Source organism: Protopterus annectens, chromosome 5.part0 (assembly GCF_019279795.1).
Source record: "Protopterus annectens isolate FY-2018-M chromosome 5.part0, PAN1.0, whole genome shotgun sequence".
Lineage (NCBI taxonomy): Eukaryota > Metazoa > Chordata > Ceratodontiformes > Protopteridae > Protopterus > Protopterus annectens.
In genome coordinates, this window is record NC_056735.1 from 244,991,076 (window position 1) to 245,005,107 (window position 14,032).

Sequence of the window (14,032 nt, forward strand, 5' to 3'; positions counted from 1 at the left end):
ATTGCTCTGGCTTTCCTATTTTCCCTTTACATCCACTCCTTTTAATGCATATTACATTTCTTTCTTGAAATGTATTGCTCTGGATTCCTTATTTTCCCTTTACATTCACTCCTTTTAATGCATGTTATATTTCTTGCAGCACCAAGTTATTGTAAATCTGCTGTGGCTTAGTGGTATGTCATGCAGACTGGTGAGTCCAAGGTGTGGGGTTTGAGACTAACAAGGATATTTTATTTTGCTGCTGAGAAGTACAAGGGCCTTGTCATACAGAGTGACTAAGGCACTTTTAAGCAGTTCTTTCTTGCAATGCAATGCTCTGGCTTTCCTATTTCCCCTTTACATTCACTCCTTGTAATGCATGTTATATTTCTGTCTTGAAATGCATTGTTCTGGCTTTCCTATATTCCCTTTACATTCACTCCTTGTAATGCATGTTATATGTCTGTCTTGAAATGTATTGCTCTGGCTTTCCTATTTTCCCTTTACATTCACTCCTTTTAATGCATGTTATATTTCTGTCTGTCTTGAAATGTATTGCTCTGGCTTTCCTATATTCCCTTTACATTCACTCCTTTTAATGCATGTTATATTTCTGTCTGTCTTGAAATGTATTGCTCCGGCTTTCCTATTTTCCCTTTACATTCACTCCTTTTAATGCATGTTACATTTCTTTCTTGCAATGTAATGCTCTGGCTTTCGTATTTCCCCTTTACATTCACTCCTTTTAATGCATGTTATATTTCTGTCTGTCTTGAAATGTATTGCTCTGGCTTTCCTATTTTCCCTTTACATCCACTCCTTTTAATGCATGTTACATTTCTTTCTTGAAATGCATTGCTCTGGCTTTCCTATATTCCCTTTACATTCACTCCTTGTAATGCATGTTATATGTCTGTCTTGAAATGTATTGCTCTGGCTTTCCTATTTTCCCTTTACATCCACTCCTTTTAATGCATGTTACATTTCTTTCTTGCAATGTATTGCTCTGGCTTTCCTATATTCCCTTTACATTCACTCCTTGTAATGCATGTTATATGTCTGTCTTAAAATGTATTGCTCTGGCTTTCCTATTTTCCCTTTACATCCACTCCTTTTAATGCATATTACATTTCTTTCTTGAAATGTATTGCTCTGGATTCCCTATTTTCCCTTTAAATTCACTCCTTCTAATGCATGTTATATTTCTTGCAGCACCAAGTTATTGTAAATCTGCTGTGGCTTAGTGGTATGTCATGCAGACTGGTGAGTCCAAGGTGTGGGGTTTGAGACTAACAAGGATATTTTATTTTGCTGCTGAGAAGTACAAGGGCCTTGTCATACAGAGTGACTAAGGCACTTTTAAGCAGTTGTAAGCGGGTTTGCGCAGGTTTGCGCGACGCTTAGCGATGCTTAGCTAAGCGCACACAAGCTCACACTCACGCACTCACGTAAAGCTCTGCCAAACTCTGGGCAACTTTATTTAGCTGGGTAAAGTGCTGCTAAACTCTGGGCAACTTTATTTAGCTGGGTAAAGCGCTGCTAAACTCTGGGCAACTTTATTTCGCTGGGTAAAGTGCTGCTAAACTCTGGAAAACTGTATTTAGCTAGGTAAAGCACTGCTTAAATCCTTATATCAAATCAAAATGGTCATATCATACCATTCCACATAACTTGCTGGTAAAGACCCACAGTACAAGATTTGTGTTATGGCATTCCTATTTTCCCTTTACATTCCCTCATAGTAATGCATGGTATATTTATTACAGCACCAAGTTATTGTATATCTGCTGTGGCTCAGTGGTAATTCATGCAGTCTAGTGTGTCCAAGGTCCGGGGTTCGAGACTGACAGGGGTATTTTATTTTGCTGATGAGCAGATTACAGGCCTTTCATACAGAGTGACTAAGCCACTTTTAAGTAGTTGTAAGCGGGTTTGCGCGAGTTTGCACGACACTTAGCTATGCTTATCTACGCTTAGCTAAGCACACACAAGCGCACACCCGCTGACTACTGCTTAAAAGTGCCTACTCCCGCTAACACCCGCGCTAATTTCTTTTAAAGAAAAGAAAATTGGGAAATAGGAAAGTGGTGATAAAGGGTGCACCAAGAGTGTAGGACAGTAGGAAAACGAGCTCGGGATGTGCAGGAAGGATGTAGGGAAGGCCCATAGCTGCCCAATTCTTTACCAGCAACAGCTGTGCATATGTTAGAAATTTAGAGTGAGATTTGAAACCTTCCACCCCTGAGAGAGGAGTGAGGACAACAAAGTATATTGTACAGCCAATTGTAATTATCAGTTTACATGTCCAGCAGACATGTGTGCGAAATGGGCAGCTATGTATGGGGCGTAATTTTTTTGCGGGTACAGATTGCCCTTTTTTATTTTTTTTTTCAGGTAAGAGTGGAATGTGAGGTAAAGGAAGTAGGAATATTGAGGGAGGTGGGTTGGGGAGGTTAACAGACAAGACAAACAAGATGCATACAGGGGCTGAGTATGACACGTGGTGAGTACACACAATTGACGGGGACGGATGTTTGGATATCGCAAGCCCATGAGCCCACAGATGGCAACAGTGGAACTGAGATCCTCACCCATGGGCAGTTACCACTGTGCCTTCACAGCCCAGGCTGAGGCTGTGCTGTGGGCTGGATAGGAGGGGCAGGTACACCCATGAGTTGCGTCACTCTCGCCTAAAGCTGGCTTAGGGGATCAGTCACGGAACACCTGATCTCACTACACACCACAGACTGGACCCTTTGGAGGGTGAGTGGAGGCTCTCCTCTGGCCACGCTTGCAGAGGGGGGGTGAGCCCCATCCCCTGCAGCGCTTCCACCCATAGGTGGCACAGGGCCACCGGAGGAGGAGGTCCCGGGCTGGGCACTGGTGCCAGGTGCAATCGCCAGCTGAGGTGGGAGAGGTGGGTCTGCTGGGACCTGCCTTCCCTGTTGTCCTATGTTTAGCAGTATTTAATGGCATTTTGGGTTAGTAACAAACAACACCATTCCAAATTAGTTGTAACAGTATGCATTAGTATTCCCATTAACCAAACACACAAGAATTCCAAACATTGAACAGCAAGCATAACACATGCATATTTTGAACAACAGTGGACATTCCAATAGCATGTAGGGTTGATTGGTGGCAACAGGCCATCAGGTTTGGATATGTGAAGAGGGCACATGCATCAATGTACATGCAGATATGTATAAACCAACAGGACAAATGTCCATAGGAATTAATTGTGAATACACATACCCAGTTTGGTGTGGAATGGCATCATTTGTGAACATAACGCAGGGTAGTAAAATATTACATCAACAACTTAAAATACCTATACATATACTGTACATTCCTACTAGATGCAGATATATATCCCCTACATGTATTAGTATAGTTCCCTGTATGTAACCTTAGAAATGTTGGTGATGGAGATGTTACTGCTACATTAATATGAATTCCATTTGTATTCATATATGTTCATATCTGGCTGTGGTCAGGTAAAGTATCCTGCTACATTTGAACAGTTACGTACAGTTCTAGCAACACACTGACATTTGTGGGATCACAAGCACAAGCTGCTCATGTACCGGATTAACATGTACATACTATACATGAAACAGCTGAGGACTATAAATATTCTTCTGAGATACTGGCATTCCCATCAGCCAGTTTATATGGGCCTAGACAACTGTGGATGTTCAGCATTTCATACAACCATACTATCTCCATAATGCAAGGGTACAACAACATATCCAAAATGTGGGACGGACACAGTCCAGGTATTGTACTTTATTAAAAACATTTCACTCTTTGGTTGTGGCTGTCTCATTCATTTCATTATGTAGTGCATGCAGTATACCTTTATTCCAGACTTCTTACACCTTTATTGGCAGCTTCAAACTCTTTCTCATACTCTCTCACTTATTTTATATTTACATTTCAGGATGGTACTTCATTCCAGGCTTTATTAACATTTATTACTGGGTTACAACAATCCTTTCCAGCTGACTCACTTATTTCATATGACAGTATATAAAAGGATGTATTCAAGACTTGCCTGTCCCTTATTGATGGATTAGAACACTCATTTTCAGGCTGAAGCAGTTATCTGATATTACAATACAGGTGGAAACTCTGTTTGAGACTTGTTTACTCTTTATTAATGGATTACAATAATCTTTTTCAGGCTGCATCACTTACCTGATCTTAAAAGTTCAACTAGAAAAGAAAAAGCAGCAAATGCACTGTGTGCAAAATTCCGTCTCTGTGTCTTGGGAATTCACCTCTATTCAACGCTCATAACAGTCCACAACACCTTCAATGAAACCAAGTAGAAGTGAACAAAAGTTTATTGTAATGCCAACAAATAAGGAATGGTTAAGCGCTTTCACTTGAATAAAACAAGCTTCCTCAGAACACCAAAGCTTGCATCACAGTTGTTTAAATAACTTATTTGGCGCCAAAATTCAGTTTGAAATTTTAAAGCTGTACACACATCCTTGACCATTGTTCTCTATTCATAAAATATTAAATAATATTCATGTTATTTCTAAAAGCAATGTTACATATAATATGTGTTGATAAAGTGAACAAGTTAAAAAACTGAAAAAATGTTAACAAAAACATTTACATTTTGATCATATCAAAACATGTTTAAAAACATATAACAATGTACCTAATAGATAGTTCATTTTAAGACCAATAGTGGTTTGACAGATACAGTGTCATTTAAACCTGGTATAGTGGAAGCATCCGTATATATTTGCCACCAAAATTCTTTATATAATAATAAATTATTAAAGTCCCCCCCTCTGTTATTGGTGTGCACAATGTCCACTATACCAAAATTAAAATAATGTTTGTCACCATATTGTTTAATATGTTTATACAAAGCATTTTTTCATCCTTCCTTCTGATGCTATAAAGGTGAGAGTATATACGTTTATTTAAACTCCTTTGAGTCTTACCTATATAGAATCCTGAACATGCTCTACAGATGGCAATATACACCACCATTTTAGTTGTACAGTTGCCCCCACAGAATTTAATTCTAGTGTGTTTGTAATTATCCAATTTCACACTGTCTCCCTGAAACATAGTGTGACATTGTTTACATGCCCCACATTTTGCAGTTTTTATGTATTCTGTCTTCTTAATAAAGATACCCTTCTCTAAAATAGATTTTATGTTGGCCCCTACCTTATAAACAAACCTTGGGCATTCACCTAATGTGGGTGCTGTATCTTGATCAGCAGATATTATATGCCAGTTGTTCATTAAAATCTTCTTAACTTTACCTGAATGTATGCCAAATTCCAAAATGCAAGGTTTACCAAAAATGCAAGTTTCAGACTTCATATCATGCAATGTATCCACAGTCGAAACAATAGCTGTCCTATATTTTTCACCCAAAAAAGGCTTGTACTGGTTGCCCCATTTCCTCACAACATAATTGCTTACATTTTCCATAACTCTAACGTCATAGCCTCTGTCCTTAAATAAGGACGTAATAAATTTCACCTCATCCAACATGTCCTCATACCGTGAGGTCATCCTAACTGCTCTAATAAGCTGACCCTTATATATATTCATGAATTGTTTCTTCGGATGGTAGTTAGAATATTCCAAATAACTATTCAAAAAAGTGTTCTTTCTATAAATTTTGGATTTAAACTCATCCCCATGTTTTTGACACAAATGTGTCTAAATAAGCCAAACCTTCGTGACTGCTAGAGGAGGTAAATTTTAAAAAATTACTGCTACTATTGATGTATTGTAAAAATAATGCTAGCTGTTGTTCTCCACCATCCCAAATCAAATATATGTCATCAAGGTATCTGACGTAATATTTTATGTATGTCATAAAGTGACTATCTAAAATAGCCCTCTCTTCCCATTCAAACATGACCAAGTTGGCGTATATGGGAGCACAAGCTGCTCCCATAGCTACGCCTTTGGTCTGCTTGTAATATTCTCCCTCAAATATAATCTAATTATGTTCGAGAACCAGGGACAACATATCCGTAAGAAGACAGATAGTGTCCCATTGGAGATCTGTATGTTTTCTTATACTCGTAGCAAAAGCTGATAGACCATCTTCTTTTGGTATACAAGAAAATAAATCTATGACATCAATAGTCACAAATATCAGATCTGAACTGGATAGGTAAATAGGATACTGTTTCAGAAAATCCCATGAGTCCTTAGCTATATGTGGAATAGTGGCGTATATAAGTTTCAAATAGGTATCAATAACCTTACCTATATTAAACGTCTTAGACCTACTCCCTGATATAATGGGTCTAAAGGGCGGTTCATCTATATTCTTGTGAATTTTAGGAATACCCACTATAGAAGCTAATACAGGATGTTCAACCTTAATATAAGTGTAGATGTCATTATTGATCCTGTTATTTAGTAAATATTCTTCAATACATGTGTCTATTTTTCTATACCCTATGCTGATCTCATTCAAGGACAACATAGAATAATTTTCAGAATTGTGTAGTATTTCATGTATCTTACAAGTGTATAAAAAACTATCATAGATGACTGCGCCCCCCCCCCCTTATCTGGTTTCATGATTCTGATGTTACTAGCACATCTTAATTCCTGTAGTACCCTGCTCTCTTCTTTTGTTAAATTGGAACTGATCTGATGTCCATCGATTTGTCTATCCAACTTGTAAATCTGTTTAGTCACTACTTTATCAAAGATAGAAATGGTGGGGTGCATGGGGGGTATATATGTACTTTTCTTTTTGACTACTGGAATGAACGGCTCGACATGAGAAGTGTCACCCACTGTTTTTTTATCTTTAAATAAAATAGCCAGATTAAGCTTTCTCACATATCTTTTTATTTTACAAATACAGTCCGCTAGATTGAATCTCTTAGTGGAAATAAATTTAATCCCCTTAGATAGTAAATCAAAGTGTCCAGTATTTAAAATATAGTTAGTATAGTTGTATATATTAAAGTTCCTATAGGTGTAAGTAACACCATCCTGTAGGATGCCTACATTATTATTACTGGACTCACTTATTGTCTCAGTAACAACTGAACCAGAATTTAACGTGGGGTCCTTGGATATGGATGGTAGTGAGAATCTCTTCTGTAACCCCTCGTCCACTTTCTCTCCCTCCCCTTGTGCTCTCCGTATAAAAAATCAGAGTTAGCATTTCCATCAGAACTAGATTGTTTGTATGTATTTACAATTCCTGTCTTTTCATCCCCCCTCACATACTTAGGGTACTTACTATGATCTTTTTCCCATAAATATGCTGTACCTCTTTTATATTGGTCCAAGTCCCTATATAGTTTTTTCATCTTACGTTCATATATTTTTGAAATATTAGATTCAGCATAGGAGAATTGTTTGACGTACAAATTCTCCCACTGAGAAAAAAGTAAGTCATTTTTAATCAAAGTATTTAATTCTTCCACCTTCTTAATTAAATAAACCAGCTTCTTGTCATTAAATTTCATCAACACAGACATATACTTAAAACCACATTGGTCAAATAAACTATTAAAATCTGACTTAACATTTTCAGTAATATTCACACCCATAGGTAATTTAAAAAATCTAAGTCCCATCTGGACTACCTTTAACTCTATACATCTGGAAAGATAGGCATTGTCCAGTTTAATACTGTTAATTAGAACCAACTTTTTACCCAAATCATATATGAAATCCTTTAAGGTACCTTTAGACTTCTCCTTTGAAGTGTGTCTTTTGTCACTGATCTCTGCAGTCAGATCAGTATCAAAATAACAGTTCTTTTCAATAAATGTTTTAAACAGGTCTGAATTTACATGTTTCAAATGTTTACTTTTGCTGTGCCTACTAACATCAATATTGTCCATCATACCATTGTCAACAGTGTCAATATTAGTGTCCATATCCTTTGCTGTAGTACCATCTGTATCCAAACCCTTTGCTGTAGTACCATAAGTGAAATGTGACTTCATTCTTTTAGGCTTAGTGCCTATACGATAAGCTTCTTCATTAACATCACCAAATGAGAAATCAAATGTGAAGTCAGGAGTACCAATTTTACTACTACTCCTTTGAGAGCCTGCTAAAGAAACAGGAGGTATATCCAAAGAAATAATGTTTGTACTCCCAGTGTTTGCCATAACAGTACTTTTACAGGAACCCTGCCCATTAGCAATGGTTGTAGAATATGTCGACAAATTAGACAGTCTTAAAACATCTTCTTCACAGTTAGTATTCCCTCGACCAGTGTCAGTAATACAGTTCTTGTTGTCACGGCTATGTTCTACCTCTGAACTGTGGCAGTTATTTTTCCCTTTGTAAATATCTAAGAAGGAGCTGCTTAGTTGATTAAGTAGGGTAGTAAGCTTGCTTACCTCTCCCCTCAGTTCAGTCAATTCAGCTTTCACCGACTGATAATCCTGGTGTGCAGTCAATTCAGCTTTCACCGACTGAGAATCCTGGTGTACAGGACTGAGTAATGAATCCAATGAGGTTTCCCGATCAGACTCCATGAGACCCAACTCAGAACTCAACTGAAGCAAACAGTGCAGCAACCATAAAAGTTCAACTAGAAAAGAAAACGCAGCAAATGCACTATGTGCAAAATTCCGTCTCTGTGTCTTGGGAATTCACCTCTGTTCAACACTCATAACAGTCCACAACACCTTCAATGAAACCAAGTAGAAGTGAACAAAAGTTTATTGTAATGCCAACAAACAAAGAATGGTTAAGCGCTTTCACTTGAATAAAACAAGCTTCCTCAGAACACCATAGCTTGCATCACAGTTGTTTAAATAACTTTTTTGGCGCCAAAATTCAGTTTGAAATTTTAAAGCTGTACACACATCCTTGACCATTGTTCTCTATTCATAAAATATTAAATAATATTCATGTTATTTCTAAAAGCAATGTTACATATAATATGTGTTGATAAAGTGAACAAGTTAAAAAACGTTAACAAAAACATTTACATTTTGATCATTTCAAAACATGTTTAAAAACATATAACAATGTACCTAATAGATAGTTCATTTTAAGACCAATAGTGGTTTGACAGATACAGTGTCATTTAAACCTGGTATAGTGGAAGCATCCGTATATATTTGCCACCAAAATTCTTTATATAATAATAAATTATTAAAGTCACCCCCTCTGTTATTGGTGTGCACAATGTCCACTATACCAAAATTAAAATAATGTTTGTCACCATATTGTTTAATATGTTTATACAAAGCATTTTTTTCATCCTTCCTTCTGATGCTATAAAGGTGAGAGTATATACGTTTATTTAAACTCCTTTGAGTCTTACCTATATAGAATCCTGAACATGTTCTACAGATGGCAATATACACCACCATTTTAGTTGTACAGTTGCCCCCACAGAATTTAATTCTAGTGTGTTTGTAATTATCCAATTTCACACTGTCTCCCTGAAATATAGTGTGACATTGTTTACATGCCCCACATTTTGCAGTTTTCACTGTATTCTGTCTTCTTAATAAAGATACCCTTCTCTAAAATAGATTTTATGTTGGCCCCTACCTTATAAACAAACCTTGGGCATTCACCTAATGTGGGTGCTATATCTTGATCAGCAGATATTATATGCCAGTTGTTCATTAAAATCTTCTTAACTTTACCTGAATGTATGCCAAATTCCAAAATGCAAGATTTACCAAAAATGCAAGTTTCAGACTTCATATCATGCAATGTATCCACAGTCGAAACAATAGCTGTCCTATATTTTTCACCCAACAAAGGCTTGTACTGGTTGCCCCATTTCCTCTCAACATAATTGCTTACATTTTCCATAACTTTAACGTCATAGCCTCTGTCCTTAAATAAGGACGTAATAAATTTCACCTCATCCAACATGTCCTCATACCGTGAGGTCATCCTAACTGCTCTAATAAGCTGACCCTTATATATATTCATGAATTGTTTCTTCGGATGGTAGCTAGAATATTCCAAATAACTATTCAAAAAAGTGTTCTTTCTATAAATTTTGGATTTAAACTCATCCCCATGTTTTTGACACAAATGTGTCTAAATAAGCCACACCTTCGTGACTGCTAGAGGAGGTAAATTTAAAAAAATTACTGCTACTATTGATGTTTTGTAAAAATGCTAGCTGTTGTTCTCCACCATCCCAAATCAAATATATGTCATCAAGGTATCTGACGTAATATTTTATGTATGTCATAATGTGACTATCTAAAATAGCCCTCTCTTCCCATTCAAGCATGAACAAGTTGGCGTATATGGGAGCACAAGCTGCTCCCATAGCTACACCTTTGGTCTGCTTGTAATATTCTCCCTCAAATATAATCTAATTATGTTCGAGAACCAGGGACAACATATCCGTAAGAAGACAGATGGTGTCCCATTGGAGATCTGTATGTTTTCTTGTACTCATAGCAAAAGCTGATAGACCATCTTCTTTTGGTATACAAGAAAATAAATCTATGACATGGGTGATAAAATATTACATTAACAACTTAAAATACCTATACATATACTGTACATTCCTACTAGATGCAGATATATATCCCCTACATGTATTAGTATAGTTCCCTGTATGTAACCTTATAAATGTTGGTGATGGAGATGTTACTGCTACATTAATATGAATTCCATTTGTATTCATATATGTTCATATCTGGCTGTGTTCAGGTAAAGTATCCTGCTACATTTGAACAGTTACGTACAGTTCTAGCAACACACTGACATTTGTGGGATCACAAGCACAAGCTGCTCATGTACCGGATTAACATGTACATACTATACATGAAACAGCTGAGGACTATAAATATTCTTCTGAGATACTGGCATTCCCATCAGCCAGTTTATATGGGCCTAGACAACTGTGGATGCTCAGCATTTATGATCGAGTGCAATGCCCCACTCGGAATGTATCTGACCCGACACTTGCAGCAGCTGGAGAGGCCACAAAAGTTCCTCACCAAAAGGATAAAGGGTCTCAAAAATCTGTCTTATGCTGCCCGACTGAAAGAACTCCAGTTATATTCAGTTGCTTACCGCTTGCTCAGAGGTGACCTATGCCTGACATACAAGGCCATGTCAAACCCAGATTTGATGAACATGCTTCATCTCAAAAAATCTAGATCCCTCAGAGCCACAAGGGCGGGAGACTTAAACCTCAACACGGTTATTAATAGGGCGTGCTGGAGGGATAGATTCATCACTCAAAGACTCCCTATGCTGTGGAACAAAATCCCGGTTTATGTGAGGCAGAGCACCTCGCTGGCCTTGTTCAAGAGGAATCTTGACCAATGGATGGGAGATCGCAGATACACCCCAGGGGTTACCTCAGTGTCACTGCTCGACAGAGGCACAGCAAAATAATGGGCATAGTTTCTCCAAACTAAAGGGGTGGCGTAAGCCACAAAACTATGGGCTAGGCTTATAAATGCCCTCGGGCAGATAGCCTAGTATGAACCTATGAACCTATGAACCTATTTCATACAACCATACTATCTCCATAATGCAAGGGTACAACAGCATATCCAAAATGTGGGATGGACACAGTCCAGGTATTGTACTTTATTAAAAACATTTCACTCTTTGGTTGTGGCTGTCTCATTCATTTCATTATGTAGTGCATGCAGTATACCTTTATTCCAGACTTCTTACACCTTTATTGGTAGCTTCAAACTCTTTCTCACACTCTCTCACTTATTTTATATTTACATTTCAGGATGGTACTTCATTCCAGGCTTTATTAACATTTATTACTGGGTTACAACAATCCTTTCCAGCTGACTCACTTATTTCATATGACAGTATATAAAAGGATGTATTCAAGACTTGCCTGTCCTTTATTGATGGATTAGAACACTCATTTTCAGGCTGAAGCAGTTATCTGATATTACAATGCAGGTGGAAACTCTATTTGAGACTTGTTTACTCTTTATTAATGGATTACAATAATCTTTTTCAGGCTGCATCACTTATCTGATCTTAGAATACTAACAGAAGCTTTATTCTAGGCTTATTTGACTTTTATTACTGGGTTACAACACTGAACTCTTTTACAGGCTGTCTCATTTATATTATATAATAATACCAGCTGAATAATTACTAACCTGCCTGGTGGCACAGCCTTAACAGCCTATCAGCATAGGTTTGCCGATTCCTGGAATGAACACCTGCAGCTGTAATATAAATTAAGGGATATTGGAACATACCTGTTCATACTATAGGCTAGGATAGCATTTCTTACATACTTAATTACATGGATACTTACTCAGTAGTGGGGCATTGGGCATATTATGGGCCTCCTGGATCCATCGGTTCAGTCAGTCCTCCTTTCGACGCTTCAGGTCCGTATGGTGGTGACGGACATGCTCACCAGTCTTGGGAATGCCTGTGGCACTGGTAAGATCATGTGCCAACTGGTTCCATGCCTCTGCCTTGTATGGTCCCCATTGAACCTGGCCCTGCATGAGTCGGCCTTCATGTTGGTGGACTTGGAGCCAAACCATATATTTAGACTCCTCAATGCCCCACCTTTGCGCTCTAAAGCGATTACCCTCTCCGACGCCTGCCATCCTGACTGCAAGTGGGTACCACAATCAGTTATGGTGAGTATTCCCGCCTATGGGGCTTAAATATGCCGCATTTCCCGCATTTTTTTGTGATTGGCCATTTTTGAGAATTCTAAGCTGACTGCAGACTTGCTTAGTAATGGTTGATCTACCATTTCTATGTATATGTATGCTAATGGTGGCTGCTTCTCCTAAGCTGTCATGGCTCAGTGGTCCTGTGCTTTGATTATGATGCACAGGGTCCTGGATTCAAACCTTGTCACTCTTTTATTTTAATACTGTCTAGACAGGCTAGGGGGTGTGGCTGCATTTAAGCAACCTAGCTCTATGTTGCTCCCCGGTGCCCTACGGTGCCCTGGTTGGCACGGCGCGCACATCCGCGCAAACGCATTGCACTGGGTAAAGCGCTTTTAAACTTTGGGCAACTCTATTGTGCTGGGTAAAGCGCTATTAAACTATGGGCACCTCTGCTTAGCTGGGTAAAGCACTATTAAACTATGGGCACCTCTATTTAGCTGGGTAAAGTGCTATTAAACTATGGGCACCTCTGTTTAGCTAGGTAAAGCACTGCTTAACAGCAGGTTATTATATATCTGGATCCTTTAAAAATATATATTTTGTACACTGATGCATTGGCCATTTCACTGCTTTTAATTAAATTTTAATCATATATGTCTGGTATTATTTCAAATACTGATTTAAAACATAAATAAGAAGGGGAGTGGTGGGACTCGAACCATGAATGCCTCCTCTTTGTGCATACGATCTACCATTACGCTATTGCAATTTGGATTAATTTGCATAAGTAGTTCTTATATGCTCTTCAATGTCACAATTGCTAACTGTGGTTAAGCAATGGGCACACCCGCGCAAACAAGCGCAAATAAGGGCAGCTATATCGTGGATTTAAAAAAAATATTTATTTGTTACGTTTTATAACTGTGATGGGGGTTTACAGTGTCAGGGAGTGTGGTGTTGGGTGCAAGTACATTTGAGCGAACTCGCTCTTGTCTGTTGACACTATGCTTTTTAAAACCTTGCAGGGGCGTGGACTTTTAGACTGCTCGGCAGTCGGACACGGCCCCTGCTTTCCTACTCAGTCCGTGTAAGCATTACGGATGAGTCAGCGTGCCCTCATGAATATTCATGGCACGCTGACGTCAATCCGTTCAACTGCAGCCTCCGAGTAAGACTTATTAAGTCTTACATGGAGGATTAGTGAATCTGGGCGTCTGTCTTTGATAAGACTGTTATTAGTCTTTCATGGCTTGAACCTGTGACATAACATGAGTAAATCAAAGTGCTTTGGCACATGCACCCTGCCAAGAACAGCAGGCTTTAAATAGTGCATAACAAACATAAATGAATGTCATTAAAAAAAAAAAAAACACAAATGAATGTCAAAAAAATGTTGAAGTAGACTGGTCCTCTCTAAGCAATACATAAAACTAAGTAACTAACACATGAAACATATTGAATCTAAT